This window comes from Lepidochelys kempii, chromosome 3 (assembly GCF_965140285.1).
Source record: "Lepidochelys kempii isolate rLepKem1 chromosome 3, rLepKem1.hap1, whole genome shotgun sequence".
Classification (NCBI taxonomy): Eukaryota; Metazoa; Chordata; order Testudines; family Cheloniidae; genus Lepidochelys; species Lepidochelys kempii.
In genome coordinates, this window is record NC_136382.1 from 188,427,712 (window position 1) to 188,452,449 (window position 24,738).

The window sequence follows — 24,738 nt, forward strand, 5'->3', positions numbered from 1 at the left end:
ATGTGCATTTGGACGTTTAAAGGGTCGCTGGCACAGCTTACTGACTCACTCAGACCTCAGCGAAACCAGTATTCCCATTGTTATTGCTGCTTGCTGTGTGCTCCACAATCTCTGTGGGAGTAAGGGGGAGACGTTTATGGCGGGGTGGGAGGTTGATGCAAATCGCCTGGCCGCTGAATACGTGCAGCCAGACACCAGGGCGGTTAGAAGAGCACAGGAGGGCACGGTACGCATCAGAGAAGCTTTGAAAACCAGTTTCATGACTGGCCAGGGTACTGTGTGACACTTCTGTTTGTTTCTCCTTGATGAAAACCCGCCCCTTTGGTTGCCTCTAAATTCTCTGTAAGCCACCCGCCCTCCCTGCTTTGATCACAGCTTGCTTGCAGAGGAAATAAAGTCACTATCATTTAAACAACATGTATTCTTTATTAAATGATTATAAAAATAGGGAGATAACTCACAAGGTAGCTCGGGTGGGGTGTGGGAGGAGGGTAGGAGGGAAGGAAAAGGCCACTTTAAAACTTGTTGAATGCCAGACTTCTGTAGCTTGGGCTGTCCACTGGGGTGGAGTGGTTGGGTGCCCAGAGCCTCCCCGCGCATTCTTGGGCATCTGGGTGAGGAGATTATGGAACTTGGGGAGGAGGGAGGGTGGTTAAGCAGGGGCTGCAGCAGCAGTCTGTGATCCTGCTGCCGTTCATGAACCTCCACCAGATGCCGGAGCATGTCCGTTTGATCCCGCAGTAGCCCCAGTGTTGCCTCATGCCTCCTCTGATCTTCCTGCCACCACCTCTCCTCATGTTCATCGGCCACTGTCCTGTACTCTGCTATTGTGTCCCTCCACACAGCTCTGTCAGTGCCAGAAGACTGCATGAGCTCAGAGAACGTCATCGCGCGTGCGTTTTTTTCGCCACATTATCTGAGAGGGCCTTTGGGACGGAGGACGGAGGCTTGAAACATTTGCAGCTGCTGGAGGAAAAAAAGGGAGTGAAGTATTTAAAAAGATACATTTTACAGAACAATGGCTATACTCTTTCATGGTGAACAACACTATACACATTACATAGCACATGTGATTTTGGTACAAGGTCGCATTTTGCATCTTGTATTGAGTGCTTGCAGCTTTGGAGTTAGAGATCGCACACGCAGGGCCAGGCAACAGAATTTGGCTTGCAGGCAGCCATGGTAAGCCATAGTCTTTCAGCTTCTGCAACCTTCATAACAGCAGTGCCCTCCTTTCCCATACCAAGCAAAGCCTGTTGAGTTGGCCATTTAGTGCTGCGGTTTTCCTGTTAACGTGCAGCAGCAGAAACCAAACTAACCTCCTCCCCGCATCCAATTCTCTGGGATGATCGCTTTTCCCCTCCCCCCACCGCCTGGCTGGTATCATGGAAGAACCCTGCTAGCCAAATGTGAACACCTCCGTGCCAATGCACCCCCCCCCCAACGTGGCTAACTGCGGGGAGGATTTCTTTTCAGCCACAGGCAAACAGCCCAGTAGGAACAGACACCTCTGAATGTCCCCTTAATTAAATTCCCCTATTTCAACCAGGTTACCATGAACAATATTACTCTCCTGAGGATAACACAGAGAGATAAAGAACGGATGTTGCTTGAATGCCAGCAAACACCAGGATCATACGCTGCCAGGCTTTGTCATGCATTGATACCAGATTACTTGCTACTAGCATTGCGTGGTAAAGTGTCCTACCATGGAGGACGGAATAAGGCTGTTCTCCCCAGAAACCTTCTGCAAAGGCTTTTAGAGTATCTCCAGGAGAGCTTCATGGAGATGTCCCTGGAGGATTTCCGCTCCATCCCCAGACAAGTTAACAGACTTTTCCAGTAGCAGTACTGGCCATGAATGCATCCCAAGTCCTCAGAACTACTTAGTCATTAAAAAATGCTTGCTTTTATAACATGTATTATATTTTAGAAGGTACACTCACCAGCAGTCCCTTCTCTGGCTTCATTGGGTTCAGAGGGTATTTCAGTCAGGGTCATAAAAAGATCCTGTCTGTCGGGAAGAACGGTGTGCTGTGTGTTCTCCCCAAGCTCATCCTCCTCCTCCTCATCATCTTCCCCATTTGCAAAATCCTCAGCCATGGGGGAGAGTACCCCATCATGGGAGTTCACGGACAGGGGTGGGGTAGTGGTGGTGCCCCCCCTAGAATTGCATGCAGCTCAGCGTAGAAGTGGCATGTCTGGGGCTCTGTCCCGGAGTGTCTGTTTGATTCTTTGGTTTTCTGGTACGCTTGTCTGAGCGCCTTAAGTTTCACTTGGCACTGTGATGTGTCCCTGATGTAGCCTCTGTCCCTGATGGCCTCAGAGATTTTTTGAAATGTTTTGGCATTTCGTCTTTTGGAATTTAGTTCTGATAGCATGGATTCATCTCCCCATACAGCGATCAGATCCAGTACCTCCTATTCGGTCCATGCTGGAGCTCTTTTTAGATTCTGGGACTGCATGGTTACCTGTGCTGATGAGCTCACCTGGCCAAAAAGGAAATGAGATTCAAAAGTTCCCGGGCCTTTTCCTGTACATCTGGCCAGTGCATCTGAGTTCAGAGTGCTGTCCAGAGCGGTCACAATAGTGCACTGTGGAATAGCTCCCGGAGGCCAATACCTTCGAATTGCATCCACACTAACCCTAATTCAAAACGGTGATGTCGATTTCAGCGCTAATCCCCTCGTTGGGGAGGAGTACAGAAATCGGTTTTAAGAGCCCTTTATGTCAAAAAAATGGCTTCATTGTGTGGACGGGTGGAGGGTTAACTCAGATTTAATGCTGCTAAATCCAACATAAACTCATAGTGTAGACCAGGCCTCAGCCACCACAAACCTACCACAAGGAATTTAGCTTCTAATTATCACCAATCATCACGGCAATGGCCAAGCAGGTAAACTTGAGTCAGGATTGATAAGTTTTCATGACAGGTTTGTACATTTGCTTTTATGGATACAGGAAAATATTGAACAAAATTTTCAAAAACAACTAAGAAGCCCAGATCCTACTGAAAGTCAATAGAACTTAGGAGCTTTGCAAGATGTTACCAGCTGTGATTAAAACACCTATCCCACTACAGTCAGGAAGTCCCATCACTGTAGGCACTTGACTATTTGCCAGCATACATGTGCCAACATGAGCATTGTTGAGACACTACAGTCTGCTTAATGTAATAAAGTGAGTTTACCTTGGTACTGCAACACTTCCATTAGAGTTATCTCTATTGCATTCTTTTCTACTAGGAAATCATGATCTAACCTCCTCTTATAGCTCACCATCTAACAGGCAATCATGGATTTGCAATGTATAATTTATGAACAACATTCTGTTAGACACATTAGGATAGATTCATCCCATTATATGTTTTTTATTACACAATACATTATAGGTAAGGTGCAGAATATAAACACACATAATGTGACTGTGAGGCTGTAACTTACTGATTTTAATTATTTACTTATATACTTATTTTTCATTCTGCTGAGACCATTTCTTAAGATTAATTTACAATTAATTTTACCTGTTTATTCTGAAGTCCAGAGGGAGCCAGAATTCCTTGGGAGAAAATAATTAAGTGATAAAAGGTAGAATAAAGACTTCTAATAGTTCATTTTTGTGTAACATAGTAGTACGATAAGCATGAACACTTCCATGCCAATGAGGTCATGTATTCTAGGAAAATATGAATGCAACTGACAAGATACATTTATAATGGGATACTGAGGCCAATGCTGTGTTAGCATCAGGACAGAGGGAAGGTATGAATTCAGTTATTACTGGCTAACATTTTGCAAAGTTAATAATAGGTCATTAAGGAGCAGCTGATATTTTAAAAATACCTATTGCATGCACTTTGGGTAACAGTCAAAAAGAACTAAATGATTTAGATGCCTAGGTCTCATTGACTTCCAATAGGACTTATTTGCCTAGGTCACTATGTATGTTTGAAAATGTTACCCTTTATCTTTGAGTGTAATGCATTGCCAGCATTGGTAGTTTTTGACAAAATTCAGCAAATACACAGATGCTGATCTAGCTCCCATTTCCTATAATGGATTTGGTCCTTGGAGAGAAGTCTTATGGTTGCAAAGTGTAGATAAAGTCACCTCTGTTCTTCATAAACAACGGAGATTGACTGGCTTGAGTAAATAAGTTACTTCAACTCAGTACCTAACAATGGCAAACAAATGATTCTAGCTACAGCTCTATGTAGTGAAGTTTACTGAAAATCAATGGTTCAGCAGTAAATTCCAGTTTCAAACTAAAGCTGTCCAGTTGTATAGACCAAAATCTTATATCCAGAAATATGTTTGTTTGTGTGTGTTTTCACATGACAAGGATATAGTGAAACATAGAGTGGGATTTTCAAAAGCACTCAGTGTTGGCCTGCTTGCACTGGTGTCAGTGCAATTTTAATGTTGAATTTAGTGGGAGTAGAGCTGGGCTAATGCTGCTGGCTTTCGAAAATCCCACCCCTGTTGTAGATGCAAAAAAATTCTGGGTCTTTTGGGACATTGCCCACTAGCATGGTCCCAAAGTTTGATCCATTGTTATTACTTGTATCATAGTATCACCTAGATACCCCAACCAGGATCAGGGCCTCATTGTGCTCATGCTATACATGCACATAGTGAGAGCCAATCCCTGCCTCGAGAGCTCACAAGCAAACAAGACAGGAAAAGGAAGTGCTATTTTCTACTCTTTTACAAGTGGGAACTGAGGCACAGAGAGATTAAGGTGCTGGTCCTGTGCTGTTAAAACCACTGAGAGCTTTGTCATTATCTTCAATGGTTGAAAATGAGGCTCTAAGTGACTTGCCCGCGGTCACATGAGAAGTCTGTAGTAGAACAAGGAAGTAAACCCAGATCTCCTGAATCCTAATTCAGTATCTTGCATACAAGACCATCCTTCCTCCCAACGTATGTTAACATTATGGGGAATAACTTCCAGCATCTAAAGGTACATCTACACTTTGAGCTGGAGGTGTATGTTCCAGTCTGAAGAGATACACCTGCACTAGCTCTGATCAAGCAGTGCATTAAAGAGAGAAAGTAGCTGCTACAGTGTGAATGGTGTGAATGGTATGTACCTGTGGCTAGCCTCTCCCACTGCTTGTCTCGTGGTGGCTACACACTATATATAGCATGTGTGTTTGATCAGCACTAATGTGGTTATGTCGCCTTGGATTGCAATTAACACCTTCAGAGTGAGGCATACACATACCCTGAATTGATAAATGCTTTGTTTTATTTTTTAGCTGAGGCCTGGTCTGACATGAGTCATTAATACATGGAGGCAGGCCTCTTTTTTTGAAGATAGAATGAGGAAAGTAAATGAATCATCAGGTTGAAAACAGAATGTTTGTGCTAAATATGGTAGGTAAATAGGTCAGTAGGCTAAGAGGACAGAATGTCTGAGTCAACTAAGATAGGAGGGAGAACATGCTTGGAACTATTTATTATAAACTACATAACAAGGAACACAATAAGTTAGGAATGTAGAGATGAAGTAAAGAGGAAATCAAACCATGGACGGTGCATGCACAGTGCATGCTGCACAGAGATTGGTACCTGCAAAGTAACCAAGCCAATCAAAAGATGAGTGATGCAATATATAGTAAATGCAATGAGATGTGTAACGTATATAAAGAGAGAAGGTTTCTGTGTAACTTACAAACTGTGATGTACCACATCCATCCCCCCTGTGTTTGAGTCTGATCAACTCATCATAGCAATGCTGTTTGCTAAATAAGAATACCGGAGTGACGAAGGTTGGAGTCAAACTGAGTTTTTGGGAGGCTGAGTGGAAAGAGGCCTTGGAGGGAAATCCCAACATATTTTACTCCACCACCTTGTGTCAGTGGAGATACCAAGTACAGAGTTCAGCATCTGCTATTCAGGCTGGGTGCTAGAAAGAATTATATGGGCCAGTAAGAAGCAAGGGGGAGGGGGGGAGGAAATCAGTGGACCAGATCACCTGTTCATGTAAATTGGCACAGATCCATTTAAAATCATTGCAACTACACTGATTTACACCTGCTGAAGATCCAGCCTGCAGTTTTCCAAATGGACATACACAACACATTACTAATAGTGGAAAAGAACTCAGCCCCTTCCCCTCAAATATTAAATAGACTTCTACAGAGAGAATGTACTAAATGAAATGCGTCTCAAATAAATCATACTATGTTATACATTCCGGTTTCCATTTACCAAGATACTTCAGCACATACCTAAAAAAAAGCAAGTGAGTAATCCAACTGAAATTAATGGGTGAAATCCCGACCCCAGTGAAATTCTATTGACTTCAATAGAGCCACAATTTCATTCAAAGTCTTTAAGGTTAGTCACATGCTTAAGTATCTTGATGAACCAGGTTTCAGAGTAACAGCCATGTTAGTCTGTATTCGCAAAAAGAAAAGGAGTACTTGTGGCACCTTAAAGACTAACCAATTTATTTGAGCATGAGCTTTCGTGAGCTACAGCTCACTTCATCGGATGCATACTGTGGAAACTGCAGAAGACATTATATACACAGAGACCATGAAACAATACATCCTCCCACCCCACTCTCCTGCTGGTAATAGCTTATCTAAAGTGATCATCAAGTTGGGCCATTTCCAGCACAAATTCAGGTTTTCTCACCCTCCGCCCTCTCCACACACAAACTCACTCTCCTGCTGGTAATAGCCCATCCAAAGTGACCACTCTCTTTAAAATGTGTATGATAATCAAGGTGGGCCATTTCCAGCACAAATCCAGGTTTTCTCACCCCCGCACTCCCCTCCAAAAACCACACACACAAACTCACTCTCCTGCTGGTAATAGCTTATCCAAAGTGACCACTCTCCTCACAATGTGTATGAAAATCAAGGTGGGCCATTTCCAGCACAAATCCAGGTTTTCTCACCCTCCCCACCCCCGGGGTGAGAAAACCTGGATTTGTGCTGGAAATGGCCCACCTTGATTATCATGCACATTGTAGGGAGAGTGGTCACTTTGGATGAGCTATTACCAGCAGGAGAGTGAGTTTGTGTGTGTATGGGGGTGGGGGGGGGGGTGAGAAAACCTGGAACTGTGCTAGAAATGGCCCATCTTGATTTTCATACACATTGTGAGGAGAGTGGTCACTTTGGATAAGCTATTACCAGCAGGAGAGTGAGTTTGTGTGTGGGGTTTTTGGAGGGGAGTGGGGGGGTGAGAAAACCTGGATTTGTGCTGGAAATGGCCCACCTTGATTATCATACACATTTTAAAGAGAGTGGTCACTTTGGATGGGCTATTACCAGCAGGAGAGTGAGTTGGGGGGGGGAGGGTGAGAAAACCTGGATTTGTGCTGGAAATGGCCCAACTTGATGATCACTTTAGATAAGCTATTACCAGCAGGACAGTGGGGTGGGAGGATGTATTGTTTCATGGTCTTTGTGTATATAATGTCTTCTGCAGTTTCCACAGTATGCATCCGATGAAGTGAGCTGTAGCTCATGAAAGCTCAAGCTCAAATAAATTGGTTAGTCTCTAAGGTGCCACAAGTACTCCTTTTCTTTTTGATGAACCAGGGCATTATAGATGTAAAGCACCCATCATTCAGATATCCCAGTCTGTGATGCTAGTGTCCTGCAAAATAAACAAAACTGCACTAGCCATCTCACTTCATTTTATCCTATAAATACATATGGCAGTGAAAATATTTTGTTTCTTGGTTTCTGTTTAATTATTAAAGCTAGGGCGAAACCTCGGGGCTCCATTCAATGAAGTTTTCACAAACTGGACATTTTCACAAATCCTGAGGAATCGTATTAAAAATTGTTAGTACAACCTGGAAGCTAAATTTGGTGAAATTCCATATAAAATACAGGTTTCAGAGGAACAGCCGTGTTAGTCTGTATTCGCAAAAAGAAAAGGAGTACTTGTGGCACCTTAGAGACTAACCAATTTATTTGAGCATGAGCTTTCGTGAGCTACAGCTCACTTCATCAGATACAGTAATCATTTTTCAGAGTAGAAGCACACTTTAAATGTTCTTTTTCTGTGTGGACAAAGACCAGGTTTGTGCACTTGGAACACCCAAGTAGCACAGTGAAGGACTACAGTTAAAATGAGATTCCCAAAATGTATGAACTAAAGAATTTTACAAATAACTACAAATGCCTGGCATTGATACTGTAGAAGGAATGAACATCAACAAACCTCTGGACCCCTATGGTTACAAAGAACAACTAAGAGGAAGAGGAGGAGGGGGTAGAGGAGCTGGACTGCCAGCCAGAAATGCATTACAGCTAAGTATTATCTCTCTCAGGGCTTGTCTTCACTACCGCGCTCCATCAGTGCCACTGCACTGATGTATCGGTGCTGGTGTAGTGTAGGAGGATACAGGATGGGTTAAAAAGGATTACAAGGGAGAATGGGAATGGAAAAAACTTGCAGCCAGAGGGAACAGGGGATAGACTGGAGAATAGCACTGTCACTAGGAAAAGGCAGGTCTATGTGATTGGGGACTCTTTATTGAGAAGAATAGATAGGCCTGTAACCAGAGCTGATCCAGAAAATAGGAGGGTGTGCTGTCTTCCAGGTGCTAAGATACGGGATGTAGACCTGAGGTTAAAAAGGATTCTAAAGGGAGCGGGAAAGAATCCCCTAATTATCCTTCATGTGGGAACAAATGATACGGCTAGATTCTCACTGGAAAGTATTAAGGGAGACTATGTTAGGCTGGGGAGGACGCTTAAGGAAATTGAGGCTCAGGTGATCTTTAGTGGGATTTTGCCTGTTCCTAGAGAAGGGCAACAAAGGTGTGACAAGATTATGACTATCAATAGATGGCTTAGGCAGTGGTGCTATAAGGAGGGCTTTGGGATGTATGGCCATTGGGAGGCATTCATGGATAGAGGACAGTTCTCTCGGGATGGACTTCATCTGAGTAGGGAAGGAAATAGACTTCTAGGATGGAGGCTGGCACAACTGATTAAGAGAGCTTTAAACTAGGAATTTGGGGGAGATGGTTGGGAGATGTCCAGGTAATCTCCACGCCAGAATTTAGCATAGAGTGGAAAGAAAATGAAGTAAGAGTGGATACAGCTGTAGGTAGGAGGAAGGGCAGTGTAGATACAAGTCTAATAGGTTATACTGGTAGTAAAATAACCGTGCCTAATAGGGTACAGAATGTGAGTGAGGCCAAACAGCAAAAATTAAGATGTTTGTACACTAATGCAAGGAGCCTAGGTAACAAAATGGAGGAACTAGAGTTACTGGTGCAGGAAGTGAAACCAGATATTATAGGTATAACAGAGACCTGGTGGAATAGTAGTCATGACTGGGCTACAGGTATTGAAGGGTATGTGCTGTTTAGGAAAGACCGAAATAAAGGTAAAGGTGGTGGAGTAGCACTGTATATCAATGATGAGATAGAATGTAAAGAAATAAGAAGCGATGAAATGGATATGACTGAGTCTGTCTGGGCAATAATTAAATTGGGGAAGAAAACTATTAGAGCCTCCCCTAGGATAGTGCTTGGGGTGTGCTATAGACCACCGGGATCTAATTTGGATATGGATAGAGCCCTTTTTAATGTTTTTAATAAAGTAAATACTAATGGAAACTGTGTGATCATGGGAGACTTTAACTTCCCAGATATAGACTGGAGGATGAGTGCTAGTAATAATAATAGGGCTCAGATTTTCCTAGATGCGATAGCTGATGGATTCCTTCAACAAGTAGTTGCTGAACCGACTAGAGGGGATGCCATTTTAGATCTGGTCTTGGCGAGTAATGAGGATCTCATAGAGGAAATGGTTGTAGGGGATAATCTTGGCTCAAGTGATCATGAGCTAATTCAGTTCAAACTGAATGGAAGGATTAACAAAAATAAATCTGCAACTAGGGTTTTTGATTTCAAAAGGGCTGACTTTCAAAAATTAAGGAAATTAGTTAGGGAAGTGGATTGGACTGAAGAATTTATGGGTTTAAAGGTAGAGGAGGCCTGGGATTATTTTAAATTAAAGCTGCAGAAGCTATCGGAAGCCTGCATCCCAAGAAAGGGGAAAAAATTCATAGGCAGGAGTTGTAGACCAAGCTGGATGAGCAAGCATCTTAGAGAGGTAATTAAGAAAAAGCAGAAAGCATATAGGGAGTGGAAGAAGGGAGGGATCAGTAAGGAAAGCTACCTTATTGAGGTCAGAATATGTAGGGATAAAGTGAGACAGGCTAAAAGTCAAGTAGAGTTGGACCTTGCAAAGGGAATTAAAACCAATAGTAAAAGGTTCTATAGTCATATAAATAGGAAAAAAACAAAGAAAGAAGAAGTGGGACCGCTAAAAACTGAGGATGGAGTGGAGGTCAAGGATAATCTAGGCATGGCCCAATATCTAAACAAATACTTTGCCTCAGTCTTTAATAAGACTAAAGAGGATCTTAGGGATAATGGTAGCATGATAAATGGGAATGAGGATATGGAGGTAGACATCACCATATCTGAGGTAGAAGCGAAACTCAAACAGCTTAATGGGGCTAAATCGGGGGGCCCAGATAATCTTCATCCAAGAATATTAAAAGAATTGGCACAAGAAATTGCAAGCCCATTAGCAAGAATTTTTAATGAATCTGTAAATTCAGGGGTTGTACCATATGATTGGAGAATTGCTAACATAGTTCCTATTTTTAAGAAAGGGAAAAAAAGTGATCCAAGTAATTATAGGCCTGTTAGTTTGACATCTGTAGTATGCAAGGTCTTGGAAAAAATTTTGAAGGAGAAGGTAGTTAAGGACATTGAAGTCAATGGTAAATGGGACAAAATACAACATGGTTTTACAAAAGGTAGATCGTGCCAAACCAACCTGATTTCCTTCTTTGAGAGAGTAACAGATTTTTTAGATAAAGGAAACGCAGTGGATCTAATTTATTTAGATTTTAGTAAGGCGTTTGATACTGTGCCACATGGGGAATTATTAGTTAAATTGGATAAGATGGGCATCAATAGGAAAATTGAAAGGTGGATAGGGAATTGGTTAAAGGGGAGACTACAACGGGTCCTACTGAAAGGTGAACTGTCAAGTTGGAGGGAGGTTACCAGTGGAGTTCCTCAAGGATCAGTTTTGGGACCAATCTTATTTAATCTTTTTATTACTGACCTGGGCACAAAAAGTGGGAGTGTGCTAATAAAGTTTGCAGATGATACAAAGCTGGGAGGTATTGCTAATTTAGAGAAGGACAGGGATACCCTACAGGAGGATCTGGATGACCTTGTAAACTGGAGTAATAGGAATAGGATGAAATTTAATAGTGAGAAGTGTAAGGTCATGCATTTAGGGATTAATAACAAGAATTTTAGTTATAAGCTAGGGACGCATCAACTAGAAGTAACGGAGGAGGAAAAGGACCTTGGAGTATTGGTTGATCATAGGTTGACTATGAGCTGCCAATGTGATATGGCTGTGAAAAAAGCTAATGTCGTCTTGGGATGCATCAGGAGAGGTATTTCCAGTAGGGATAAGGAGGTTTTAGTACCGTTATATAAGGCACTGGTGAGACCTCACCTGGAATACTGTGTGCAGTTCTGGTCTCCCATGTTTAAGAAGGATGAATTCAAACTGGAACAGGTACAGAGAAGGGCTACTAGGATGATCCGAGGAATGGAAAACTTGTCTTATGAAAGGAGACTCAGGGAGCTTGGCTTGTTTAGCCTAACTAAAAGAAGGTTGAGGGGAGATATGATTGCTCTCTATAAATATATCAGAGGGATAAATACCAGAGAGGGAGAGGAATTATTTAAACTCAATACCAATGTGGACACAAGAACAAATGGATATAAACTGGCCACTAGGAAATTTAGATTAGAAATTAGACGAAGGTTTCTAACCATCAGAGGAGTGAAGTTTTGGAATAGCCTTCCGAGGGAAGTAGTGGGGGCAAAAGATCTATCTTGCTTTAAGATTAAACTCGATAAGTTTATGGAGGAGATGGTATGATGGGATAACATGGTTTTGGTAATTAAATATTCATGGTAAATAGGCCCAATGGCCTGTGATGGGTTTTTAGATGGGGTAAGATCCAAGTTACCCGGGAAAGAATTTTCTGTAGTATCTGGCTGATGAATCTTGCCCATATGCTCAGGGTTTAGCTGATCGCCATATTTGGGGTCGGGAAGGAATTTTCCTCCAGGGCAGATTGGAAGGCCCTGGAGGTTTTTCGCCTTCCTCTGTAGCATGGGGCACGGGTCACTTGCTGGAGGATTCTCTGCTCCTTGAGGTCTTCAAACTACAATTTGAGGACTTCAATAGCACAGATATAGGTGTGAGGTCTTTTTTAGGAGTGGTGGGTGAAATTCTGTGGCCTGCATTGTGCAGGAGGTCAGACTAGATGATCATAATGGTCCCTTCTGACCTAAATATCTATGAATCTATGAATCTATGAATCTGGGGAAGATGGCTACGTCGACTGCAGAGCACTGTCCCGTTGATGTAATTATTCCACCTCAAAGAGAGGTGGAAGCTATGTTGGCAGGAGAGCATCTCCCACTGACATTGTGTGGTGTAGACACTGCTTTATGTTGATGTAACTTACGTCGCTCAAGGGCTATTTTTTTTTCACACCCCTGAGCAATGTAAGTTATATCGACTTAAGCAGTACTGTAGACAAGCTCTCAGCCTTGTTCTTATGTCTGTCTGACTGCCTTTGTACTGGAGTTCATTGAGGTAAATAGCATACAAATGAAGAACAGTCTATTTTTATTAAACTGTGAAAAGATTAGATATTTGTATTTTCAGCCTCTCTGAGCACATCAAAGAATGGAGTTTGTCATTAGAAGTGGAGATAAGTTTTGTGTCCAAATACTTCTTTCACTGAAAAATGCAGATTCGAGTCAGCCAAAACTAATCAATTTGGGCTGATTTCTGAAATGTTGTTAAAGAAAGAAAGAAAGAACATAAAACATTTGGAAATGTCAAACATTTCATTTTGGAATTTCAGAAACAAAACATTTTCACTTTTTGTTTAGAAAAGATATTTCATTTTGGAATTTCCCTCAATCTTATTTATAAAAACCGTGAAAAACCACTTAAAAAAACTCAAAATCAAAACAAAATGTTTCATTTAGATTTCAACAAAACCCAAAACATGGGTGGTGGGGGGGTTTGTTTTGTTTTTTTACTTTTTTGTTTTGTGTAATATTCAGAAAATTTTCATTTTGGGTCCATCTGAAAAAACAATTTTGATTTTGTAATTTGGTGGCTGAACAGAAAATTCAGTTATTTGCATAGCTCTAGTTTTAACATCGAAATAAGTCCTATTTAGAGTTCACTAAATGCCACTATAAAGTCAAGCTTCTCTTGTAGTAGTGTATGGCTAATTAACACAACAGCTCATCTCCATGTTGAGTTTCAGAGTGATAGACTGTAAATCAGCTACTGCAAACATTGTCAACACAATTTCTCATGTAGAAATTAGATACTGTTCTGTCATAAAGTTTGGACTTGGTTTTGGAATTTAAACTCACAAAAGTTCAGGGGTATCTGGATCCAGGGTTTTGATTTGGCCTGTTATACATAAAGAGACCAGTCACAAATTTCTGACCTGCATCTGTGCTCAGATTACAAACCCCTCTTTCCTTCAAAGTTCTGTGACACTCATGCTTCTTAGTTCACATGGACATCATGCCTCCTGCTATCCACCTTAAGGTCAGCAAGAGGCAGTTCTCTTCAGGTGAATCTATAATACCTCCCAATTTCCTTTGTGGTGCCTACCACCCATAGGGATGCTAGGAGGGAGCAATTCCTGAGCCTGAGGAGCTCACAGGCTGCACTTGTGTCTGGTCCCTTCATTAAGGGTTGGGGAGCACAAAGATGGGCAGACATTTTTCCCTCTTCCTCCTTGTGAATTCCCAAAGAGGTGAGGCACAACCTAGCCCCAAACGATCTATGCAAAGTAAAACCCTATTATTGCATTTGAAGAAGTTCAATCAAGTTCTATCCCAAAGGATGCTTTCTTTCTACTATAGCAAGAAACAAAGTTTGTCAGACAGAGCAGAAGAGACTACTGGCTCCTAAGACCAGTCCTGAATGCTCAGCTGACTCTTTCTACTGAGCATGAACCACAGCAGATATTGTATGTAGCAATTTCTGTATGATTTGCTAGACCAGCAGTTGGGCTCCTGCTGCATGTGCGCTCTCTCTCTCTCTCTCTCTCTCTCTCTCTCTCTCTCTCTCTCTCTCTCTCCAGTAATTAAAGATGAATAGTGGGCCTCTGATGTGGTAATTAACTTTAAGAATGGAGGATTTACAAGCAGCATGCCTTCATTATTACCTGCAAAATAATGATGCTATGAGTTTGAGGCTTTTCAAGTATTTGTCCTTGCTAGAACTTCCTAAGTGTTTTAAAAGTTATACAAGGACCGGAAGAAAGTTAAAATTGCACTTTGGTTTGATGAAGTGAGCTGTAGCTCACGAAAGCTTATGCTCAGATAAATTGGTTAGTCTCTAAAGGTGCCACAAGTCCTCCTTTTCACTTTGGTTTGAGACAGCAAGAATGCTGTTGCATAAACTAGTCTGAGATAGAAAATAAACTATAGCAAATTGGGAGACAGACCTGATGAGGGGAGATAACTGGGACTGGCTTGACAAAGTAACCGGGGAAAGCCCTGATTCATCCCCAGATTGGGTCCATTCTCTATACTGAATGAGGCAGGAGTCCTGTGGAAAAAATAGCATGTGAACATGTTATTAAAGACTCTATCATAATTAAGGCTATGTTTTAGTCATGGGTATTTTTAGTACAAGTCATGGACAGGTCATGGGCAGTAAAGAAGAATGCACGGCCTGTGGTCTGTCCATGACTTGTATTATATACCACTAACTAAAACTTGGGCTGGGGGATGTGGGTGCTCTGGCGGGGGCAGTCCAGGAGTGCCACTGGTGCTGTGGGGGGGATGGGTGGCATATGGCCCAGGAGCCCCGCTGGTGCTGGGGGGCGGGGCAAGCAGCTACGTGCAGCCTGGGACCCTTGCTGGTGCTGGAGGGAGGGGGAGGTTGGAGGAGCTGGCAGGCTCCCTACCTACTCCCTCCACGCAGCTCCCCAGAAGCAGCCAGCATGTCCTTGCAGCTCCTAGTGGGAGGGAAGGCCAGGGGGACTCCGTGCACTGCCCCACTACAAGCTCAGCTCTGCAGCTCCCATTGGCTGGGAACTGCAGCCAATGGGAGCTGTGCGGGCAGTGCCTGCAAGTAGGGGCAGTGCACAGAGCCCTCTGACCCCTCCACCTAGGAGCTGCAGGGACATGCCAGCCACTTCCAGGGAGTCCCCACCTCAGATAAACACTGCCCCATACCCCAACCCTCTGACCCAGCCCTGAGCCCTCTCCCACAACCAAACTGCTGCTGCTGCTGGCCCAGGGGATGCCTGACTGTTTGGGGAGCCCCTGAGCCAGCCACACTGTCTGCTACAAAATTCACGGATGTCACAGAAAGTCACGGAATCTGTGACTTCCATGATCTCCATGACAGATACGCAGCCTTAATCTTAATGCATATACACACGGGGTCAAATTAAGGTTACAGAAGGAACCTTCATTCTGGCATTTTGTAACTTTTGAGTGCTTGACTTCACAACTGTAATAATGTTCTTTTCACATAATTTTGTGTGTGTACAATAATAATATATATTATGGCAAGAACATCTATATTATGGCTGAACTGCTTAGTAATAGCGACCATAATATAATTAAATTTAACATCCTTGGCGGTGAGGACACCAATGAAGCCCAATACAGTAGCATTTAACTTCAGAAAGGGGAACCACAAGAAAATGAGGAAGCTAGGTAAATGGAAATTACACAAAAGTGAACTACCTGCAAGGCTGCATGGAAACTTTTTAAAAACACTATAATAGAGGCTCAAATTAAATGTGTACCTGTACTTAAAAGACATATTAAGAGGACTAAAAAAAGATCCACCATGGCTAAACAACAAAGTTAAAGAAGTGGTTAGAGGCAAAAATGCATCCTTTAAAAATTAGAAGTTAAATCTTACTGAGGAAAATAGAGAGGAGCATAAACTCTGGCAAGTGACATGTAAAAGTATAATTAGGTAGGCCAAAAAATAATTTAAAGAGCAACTGGCCAAAGACTCAAGTAACAGTATTTTGTTTTAAGTACATCAGAAGCAGGAAGCCTGCCAAATATTTAGTGGGACCACTGGACGATTGAGATGCTAAAGGAATATTTGAGAAAGACAAGGCCTTTGCGGAAAAGTTAAATGAATTCTTTGCATTGGTCTTCACTGCAGAGGATATGAGGGAGATTCCCACACCTGAGCCATTCTTTGTAGCTGACAAATCTGAGGAAGTGTCCCAAATTGAGGTGTCAGTGGAGGAGCTTTTGGGACAAATCGATAAATTAAACAGTAATAAGTCACAAAGACCAGATAGTATTCACATAAAAGTTCTGAAGGAACTCACATATGAAACTGTAGAACTATTAACTCTGCTATGTAACCTATCGCTTGAATCATCCTCTATATCAGATAACTGGAGGATAGTTAATTTAACGCCATTTTTAAAATAAAATATTTCCAAAGGTGATCCTGTCAATTACAGGCCAGTAAGCCTAACTCCAGTACCAGGTAAATTGGTTGAACCTATAGTAAAGAATAGAATTATCAGACACATAGATAAACACTATGTTCAGAAAGAGTCAAACTAGCTTTTGTAAAAAGAAATCATGCCTCACCAATCTATTGGAATTCTTTGAGGGAGGGATCAGCAAACATGTGGACAAGGTTGATCCAGTGGATAAAGTGTACCTGGATTTTCAGAAAGCCTTTGACAAGGTTCCTCACCAAAGGCTGTTGAGCAAAGTAAGCAGACATGGGATAAGGCAGAAGGTCCTATCATGGATTCGTAACTGGTTATAAGACAGAAAACAAAGGGTAGGAATAAATGGTCAGTTTTCAGAATGGAGAGAGGCAAACAGTGGTGTCCTCAGGGATCTGTACTGGAACCAGTGGTGTTTAACATATCATATAAATGATCTGGAGAAAAGGGTAAACAGTGAGATGGCAACATTTGCAAATGATACAAAACTACTAAAGATAATTAAGTCCAAAGCAGACTGCAAAGTATTACATAGGGATCTCATAAGACTGGGTGATTGGGCAACAAAATGGCAGATTAAAATTCGGTGTCGATAAATGCAAAGTAAGGCATATTGGAATACATAATCCCAACTATAAATATAAAATGATGGGGGTCTAACTTAGTTGTTACCATTTAAGAAAGAGACCTCTGAGTCATTGTGGATAGCTCTCTGAAAACATCCACTCAATGTACAGTGGGAGTCAAATGATATTAGGAACCATTAGGAAAGGGATAGATAATGTGACAAAATATCATAATGCCACTATATAAATCCACAGTATGACCACACCTTGAATATTGCATGCAGTTCAGTATAGAGAAAGGCAACAAAAATGGTTAAAGGTATGAAACTGCTTCCATATGAGGAGAGATTAAAAAGACTGGGACTTTTAAGCTTGGAAAAGAGATGACTACACAGGGATATGATAGAGGTCTATAAAATCATGACTAGTGTGGACACAGTGAGTAAGGAAGTGCTATTTACCCCTTCACTTAACACAAGAACCAGGGGTCACCCAATTAAAATAATAGGCAGCATATTTAAAACAAACAAAAGGAAGTACTTCTTCACACAATGAAGAGTCAACCTATGGAACTTGTTGCCAGAAGATGTTGTGAAGACCAAAACTATAACAGGGTTCAAAAAAGAACATTCACGGAGGATAGGTCCAGCAATGGCTATTAGCCAAGATGGTCAGAGATGCAACCCCATGTTCTCTCCTTAGCCTCTGATTGCCAGAAGCTGGGAGTGGATGACAGGGAATGGATCATTCAATGATTGCCTGTTCCGTTCATTCCCTTTGAAGCAGCTGGCATTGATCACTGTTGGAAGACAGGACACTGGACTAGATGGATCATTGGTCTGACCCAATATGGCCATTCTTATGTACTTTTAAGAAGTTATTTCCATGCACAGTCTGATAGAGAAGTTTTCATTTACCTCGACGGGAGCAGAATCCAGTCTTTCATTTGACTGTCACAGCCATCCAGCATTTAAGAAGGGACTGTAACAGTGTGCCCCAAAAATCTATAATGTAACTGAAGGGTTTTTATGATATTTAGTTCTACTTTTTAGACCATTCTGAATATGAAAAGTTCTATGTGAGCCCTAACAGCTCTAAAGAGATACCTACTGGACTACTACCCATCTTCTCCTGAAGTTTTCTGGTGAAAAGTTATGCCTTTTCCCAGCCAAGTCCTTCAGGGGGGATGTTAGCTAGATCATCCTATTCTCTTGTTCTGCTATTTCAGAGACAGGCTAGGCCCAAATGTCCTGCTATAATGCATCTCCATGGGAAAAAGTGGCCTTTCTACCCCTCATATTCTGTGGCAAATGGGACCAAGAAAAACTGTTGCACTGATGTTTTTCAACATTAGAGAAAATCAGCCATGATTATTCGCAGCATCATTCTTCTTGTAATGAAGACAGCAATTTCATCAATGAGTCTAAGAAAACAGCAGTCACAGAATTAGAGTGATGCTCAGTACCTCTGTACCATTTCATTATTGTTCACACTCCCACATTTGCCAGGTGATCTCTGTCACCGTGGCCAGACATCATGTCCTTCCCTAATGGTTCCAGATGTTTAGGGGCAGACAATGTTGAATATTAAAAGACTATTAGCAGTTGCTACTTATAGATTAATGCCAGACCCCTTCCAGTGACCAGAGATGCCCCACAATTAAAAACAATGTAAAAAGACTTCTTATTGGTGAAACAAAACAAACAAAAAAGATGAAAATCTTACAAAAATTTGTGAGTAAAGAAAAAATGGAGGAGAGATAATTTATAATGGAATCAATGGATGTTAGGGAAACCATGTAGGGCCAGATTTTCAGCTTATATGAACCCAGGCATCACCATTGCTATTAATGTAGCAATGCTAATTTACAATAACAGAATCACTATGGTAATAATAATAATAATTAATAATAATAAAAATTAATGGTACTGATGTAGCGGTAAATCCCTCCTCATGCTGCAATTTGATTACATAACACAACCTGTCATCCATGATTCCATGGTCTTATAATATATAGCTCTCCCTTGAGGGCTTGTTTCTGATATGATTTGTATCAGTGCAAGTGAGATCAGAATCAGGCCCCAAATCTGCAATCCTAGGACCAAATTCTGGACTAGAACATAAATTGTCCTTTACATGGTCAAACATATACTATGCAACATGCTCAGATTTTTGTTGATAACACCCTCACACAGAAACTCCATGCAGATTAGTCCTGTTACAACTGGGTGTGTAGAAGCAATTGCTAGGTTATAAGGCATAAGCACACAAACATGTGGCTCAAGATGGCTGATCCATCAGCCTTGCCTCAGAATACACTATTGCTCCTTGTGTCCTGTTCCTCCTCCTGAGTAGAAGCTCCATGGATTTCTGTAGGAACAAAAATTGAATTGGAAAACTTCCACCCAGGACTATGTCTGGGTTTTCTAGTGGGTCTCCATGCCAGAATTTGGCCCATACTATCAATGAAGTATTTATGTAATATATTTAAGTCTGAATGTGCGTGGTGCTGAGTGCCTAATGTAAGGTGCTGACTGACCTCAGTGCCCACTGAGTGCACTCAGTGCTTTGCAGGAGGTATGTAACACTTTGCAAAATCAGGCCAGTATTGCTGGCAGAAAATATTGCCAATAATCAACCAAAATGTTGCTTTGTGCTAATTTGGTTTTGCAGAGCATTTCTAGTGCAATTGAAAGGAACATTAAAAAGGATAATGAGCAGTACTGAACACAGTGATGGTGCTGTCATAATCCCACAACAAAGATCTTTTTCTTTTACATTCATGACAGTCACTCTCCACAGGTTTAGTAGTGTGCACATCTGTCAGATTTCCCTGCCTTGTAAAGCTTTAGATTTATTTCTTCACTGAAAAAATGTAACATTTTGATTTGAGATTTAAATGTGACACTATATCAGACAAGTTTGATATATGTTTAACTATTTTTTTGGTAGCGTTCAGACTGATAGTACAGGGAAAAGCCTTTTTAGGACTATATTCTGTCACATTCTGTTATACATCATCCTGGAGAAGAACCACATTTCAGTAGGTTTGCTCAAAGAGTAATGTACTGCCCAATGTAAGTACAAGAGGCAGAAACTGGCCCTTAGATATTCAGACATGTGTGTTAAAGGTCCCACATATGAGATCGCTGGAGTGATAACAGAGAAAGGTTTAGAGGAAGGGGGAAGAGCTGTTTGACAGTTTTAAATTAGCTTTTTCCTGAAAGTTTAGAAAAATGTTCACAAATTATTCCTTTTGAATTCTCAGTTCACTATAACTTTTTGACAACGGGACATTAAGTAAACATTAGAGATGGCTGAAGTTTTCCATAAGAGAATATTTTTCTCCAAAAGCTTTTTTTTAAAACAAAAAACTTTTTGTCAAACTGATTTGGCCTTTTCAAAACCTTTTGGTTTGGACATTTATAATGGAAGACATAAATGAAAAATTTGGACTGATGGTTTTCTGTTCTTTTGTTTTCCCACCTTCATTGTTCCTCTGTATCTTCTTTTTCTTCATGTTCAGCCATCGCGATAGTCCTCTTAGTGTTTGATTGTCTGGGTACACCACAAGAAGGACAGGAGACTTGTTATGGGTTTAAAACATGCTGCAACTTTATTATATAGATGTCTGGGACTACCCAGCAGATAAAATGTACAGTGTAGGCAAATCCAGGCTTATTCCAATCAATTTGCTTAGCTGCCTCCCCCACAACCCCACCAGGTTCTCAGACCTCTCCAAATGGCCGGTTGCCTAGCAACCCTATTGGGGAGAAAGAACCCATTGCCCCATGTGTGTTCATCAAGGGGCACCAGCAGCTGCATTGTCCTTGACCCAGTAGTGCAACAACCACCCTCCACGGAGGGCTGCATAGGCGACCCATTCTCTGGATCCTGAAATTGACAAGATTCCATAAAAGAAAACAAAATAAACAACTTGCAAGCTGGAGCCAAAAATCTCCATTCCTCCACCACATCACATTCCGAGGTTCCAGAGAGCCAGCGGCATCTGCTCAGGTTCACTGCTAGCCCCTGGTGCAAGCTCAAAAAATCTGTCAAACTGGAAATGAGACAAGGCGTCTGCTATGCCATTATCCATGCCCAGCACATGCTTTGAAGAAAAACAGATGTTGAAGGTTAAGCATTGTAGGACAAACGCCCTTGCCAATTTCATAACCCTGTGCGATCTGGAAGTTTGGCGATTGATAACCTGTACCATAGCCATGTTGTCACACCAGAAGCACACCCTTTTATTAGCCAGATCCGATCCCCAAATCACCACCCAGCTAAAATGGGGAAAAATTCCAAGAAGGTCATGTCACACACAACCCTGTTTTGTGTCCAGGTGGTGAGACATTTTTGTGCACACCATTTGCCTTGATAAAACACCCCAAAACCTTCACCCCCTGCTGCATCCGAGTGGATTTTTAAACCCCTTTGTAATAACCATTCCTCCCTCCACAATGCTAGTCCATTAAATTGACTCAGAATACTTTCCCACACCCCCAAGTCTTCCTTCATCTCTCTAGTGATTCGTATGTAATGGTGTGGCCTGGCTATGCCGGCCATTGCTGCTGCTGGCCAGGCACAAAATGCCCACCCCGGGGCAACAACCCTGCAAGCAAAGTTCAGGTGCCCCAAAATAGATTGCAGTTACTGCAGCCTGAGCTTTTTAGTCCCCAGTGCTCTCTGGAGCAACCCCAATAGCTCCTGAAGCTTATCCTGAGGGAGCCAAGATATGCCCTCCCTGGTGTCCAGCTCAATGCCCAGGTAGGTCAATGTTGTGGAAGGCCCTTCTGTTTTCTCCTCTGCCAGGGGTACCCCCAACTCTTTAGCCAGGGCCTGACATGTGTCCAATAAGTGGTTTAGTCCCACTGACCGCACCACGGCACAGTGCAACATTGTACTGAATTTCTCAAAAGCTGCACAGGATACTAAACAGCCATGGGCATAGCCTTGTCGAAATAAAGTTCCCCCTCAAAACAGAAACCCAACAGGTCAAAGTCCAACGAGTGCACTGGCAGGAGTCGGAAAGCAGACTTGATATCACATTTAGCCATTAGCGCCCCAGGGCCACACGCTCTAACGATATGAAGGGCTTCTTCAATGGAGGAATAGCGTACAGAACATAGTGCCCGCATTAACAGAGCCAACTTGCGGGTATGACAGGTGATGAATTAATCGGTATGTCCCTGGGGTCTTCTTGGGGACCAACGTCAGGGGAGAAACTCTCAAATGTGCTATAGGCAATTGATTAAATGGCCCAGCTATCCTGCCCTCCTTTAATTCTTGTGCAATCTTTTTTTTTTTAACAATATGCCCCATCCCAGCTACTGACTTTAAATTTTTTGACATTAAATGAATTCTATTTCCGACAAACGGTATCTTAAATCCTGCTGTAACCCCCTCCCACAAATATGCCCAATCTGCCCTCATAGGGTAATCCCATAGAAGAACCCTTAACACATCAGGTGTAACTGGCACTGGGACCCATGCTCATTGCACCACCCCCCACTTGTCCTCCTTCCCAGCTTGTGCTCTGTGTCCCAGACTCTGTTCCACCCCTGCCAAACCTGTGGTTGACACTTGCACCACCCCCATTCCTGTTTCCTCCCAGTGATCTTCTCTTTCCGCTCTGGCAAGTAACGGGCTGAATGGGTTCCAAAACATGTCTCGCAAACATGCCTGTTTCTACAGGGGTAGCGAAAACAATCACCATCATTAAATGCCCAGCAAATAATGTTACTTGCCGGGGCTCCTCCCGAACTTGTTGCGGTATGAACAAACCACTGTCTGTGTGAACTCCTGGTGCCCTTGGCGTCATCCACTCTAACCATATTGTGTGATGAGGTATGTCCCACCTTATCCCAGTTTGCGTTGCTACCCTCAATCGAAACTGCTCATCATAATTAAACCAGGACATGCCCCCAAACATATTGTGTGTTCGCCTAATTATATCCATATACTTAACCACGGCAGGGCTCCTCTCTAGGGAGGCCTGCACGATAACACCTGCATAGATGAGGAAGGCAGCCTCTCAATTTTCCCATGTTCTAGGCACCCTCAGTCTCTTGGGCAGCTCGCTGTTTTGCTTGCCTTGTCCATGTTTACTGTCCGTCAACACCTCCCTGTACAACAGGGATAATATATCCACGCATTCACCTCTCAGGATTTTATCTTTAGTTGTACTGATTAGGTGAACTCCCACCGGGTCAGCCACCCCGGCATAACCATACTCAGGACTGCATGGAGTTCTGCAGAGCCGTGTTCCCCCATAGACTCCCCGGGAGTCTCTATTCTGTCCCATGAGGTAACATGCCCTGATGGCTGATGAGTCCCCATGTGACCAGGGGGTTCGTTCCCAGCACGGGCTTTGCTACCCTTGCTGGGGGTCTGCCCCTGTCCTGCTGCCCAAACTTGAGCCCATACTGGACCTATCCTGTCACCCTGTGCAGACCCCTTACACCTAACTGCACGTTGATTGTCCCAATGCACGTTGAGTGTTTCCGATGCTGAGAGCCTGAAGCCACGCTGTCTCCTGACTGCAGCAGATGCCGACCCCCCTTACGTCCCACTGGTAATTTTTCTCTGCCTGCCCTTTCCTGCTTCCAGGGCTGGGGGGGGAACAGCACCCTGTTTTCCCTAGCTCACCTTTCTTCTTGCCCCTGGAGCCATGCTGCTTAATCCTGGCGCTGGCTTCCTCGCCGCATGAAGCAAAGAGATTTGCCCCACCCCGGTTTGATACCATTATGCACATTCCTTGGGGTTGTATGTGGGGGGAGGGGTGAGTCACTGCTGCAAATCTGACCACCAAGCACCATTTTTTACAGCAGTTTCTGACCTTCTTCTTCCCCTCCCCCTGCCTCCAAGCAGACCTGCCCTTCTTTGGGTAAACCCCAGACAAAATCTGCCCCATTTTAGTTGTGGTGCAGCCATTGTGACCATGTTTGGTCAATATCAATGCAAGTCAGTCTCATATCCATCAGTTCTTCTTGTTCAGTCCTCAGAAATGTTCTTAATCATGTTTGGTTGCCCAGAATCATCCATTCTCTTTGGGGAAGTTTTTCTTCTCCATTGCCACACTTTGGCAGAGTCACTGTGTTTCCAAATTGAGAAATTTTATTTTCAAAAGTGAAAACGTATTTTGAGATTTGTATTCTTTTCAAATTTGAAAACTATTGGAATGAAAATGCTTTTCTTTTACCAAGCTCTAGTAAATTACTATAGTACAGTATTCAAATAGTTGACATAGTAAATGCTGGGATGGCCTGTCCTTACCCAGCACTAAGAGCCTAGCCATCTAATCCCTAGTCACCTGAGTAGAGGCGGTTAAAAAATGGGGAGAGGGGAAAATACTCTTTTTTTCAAACTTAAAAGTTTTCACAGAATCATAGAATATTAGGGTTGGAAGAGACCTCAGGAGGTCATCTAGTCCAACCCCCTGCTCAACGCAGGACCAACACCAACTAAATCATCCCAGCCAAGGCTTTGTCAACCTGGGCCTTAAAAACCTCTAAGGATGGAGATTCCACCACCTCCCTAGGTAACCCATTCCAGTGCTTCATCACCCTCCAAGTGAAATAGTGTTTCCTAAT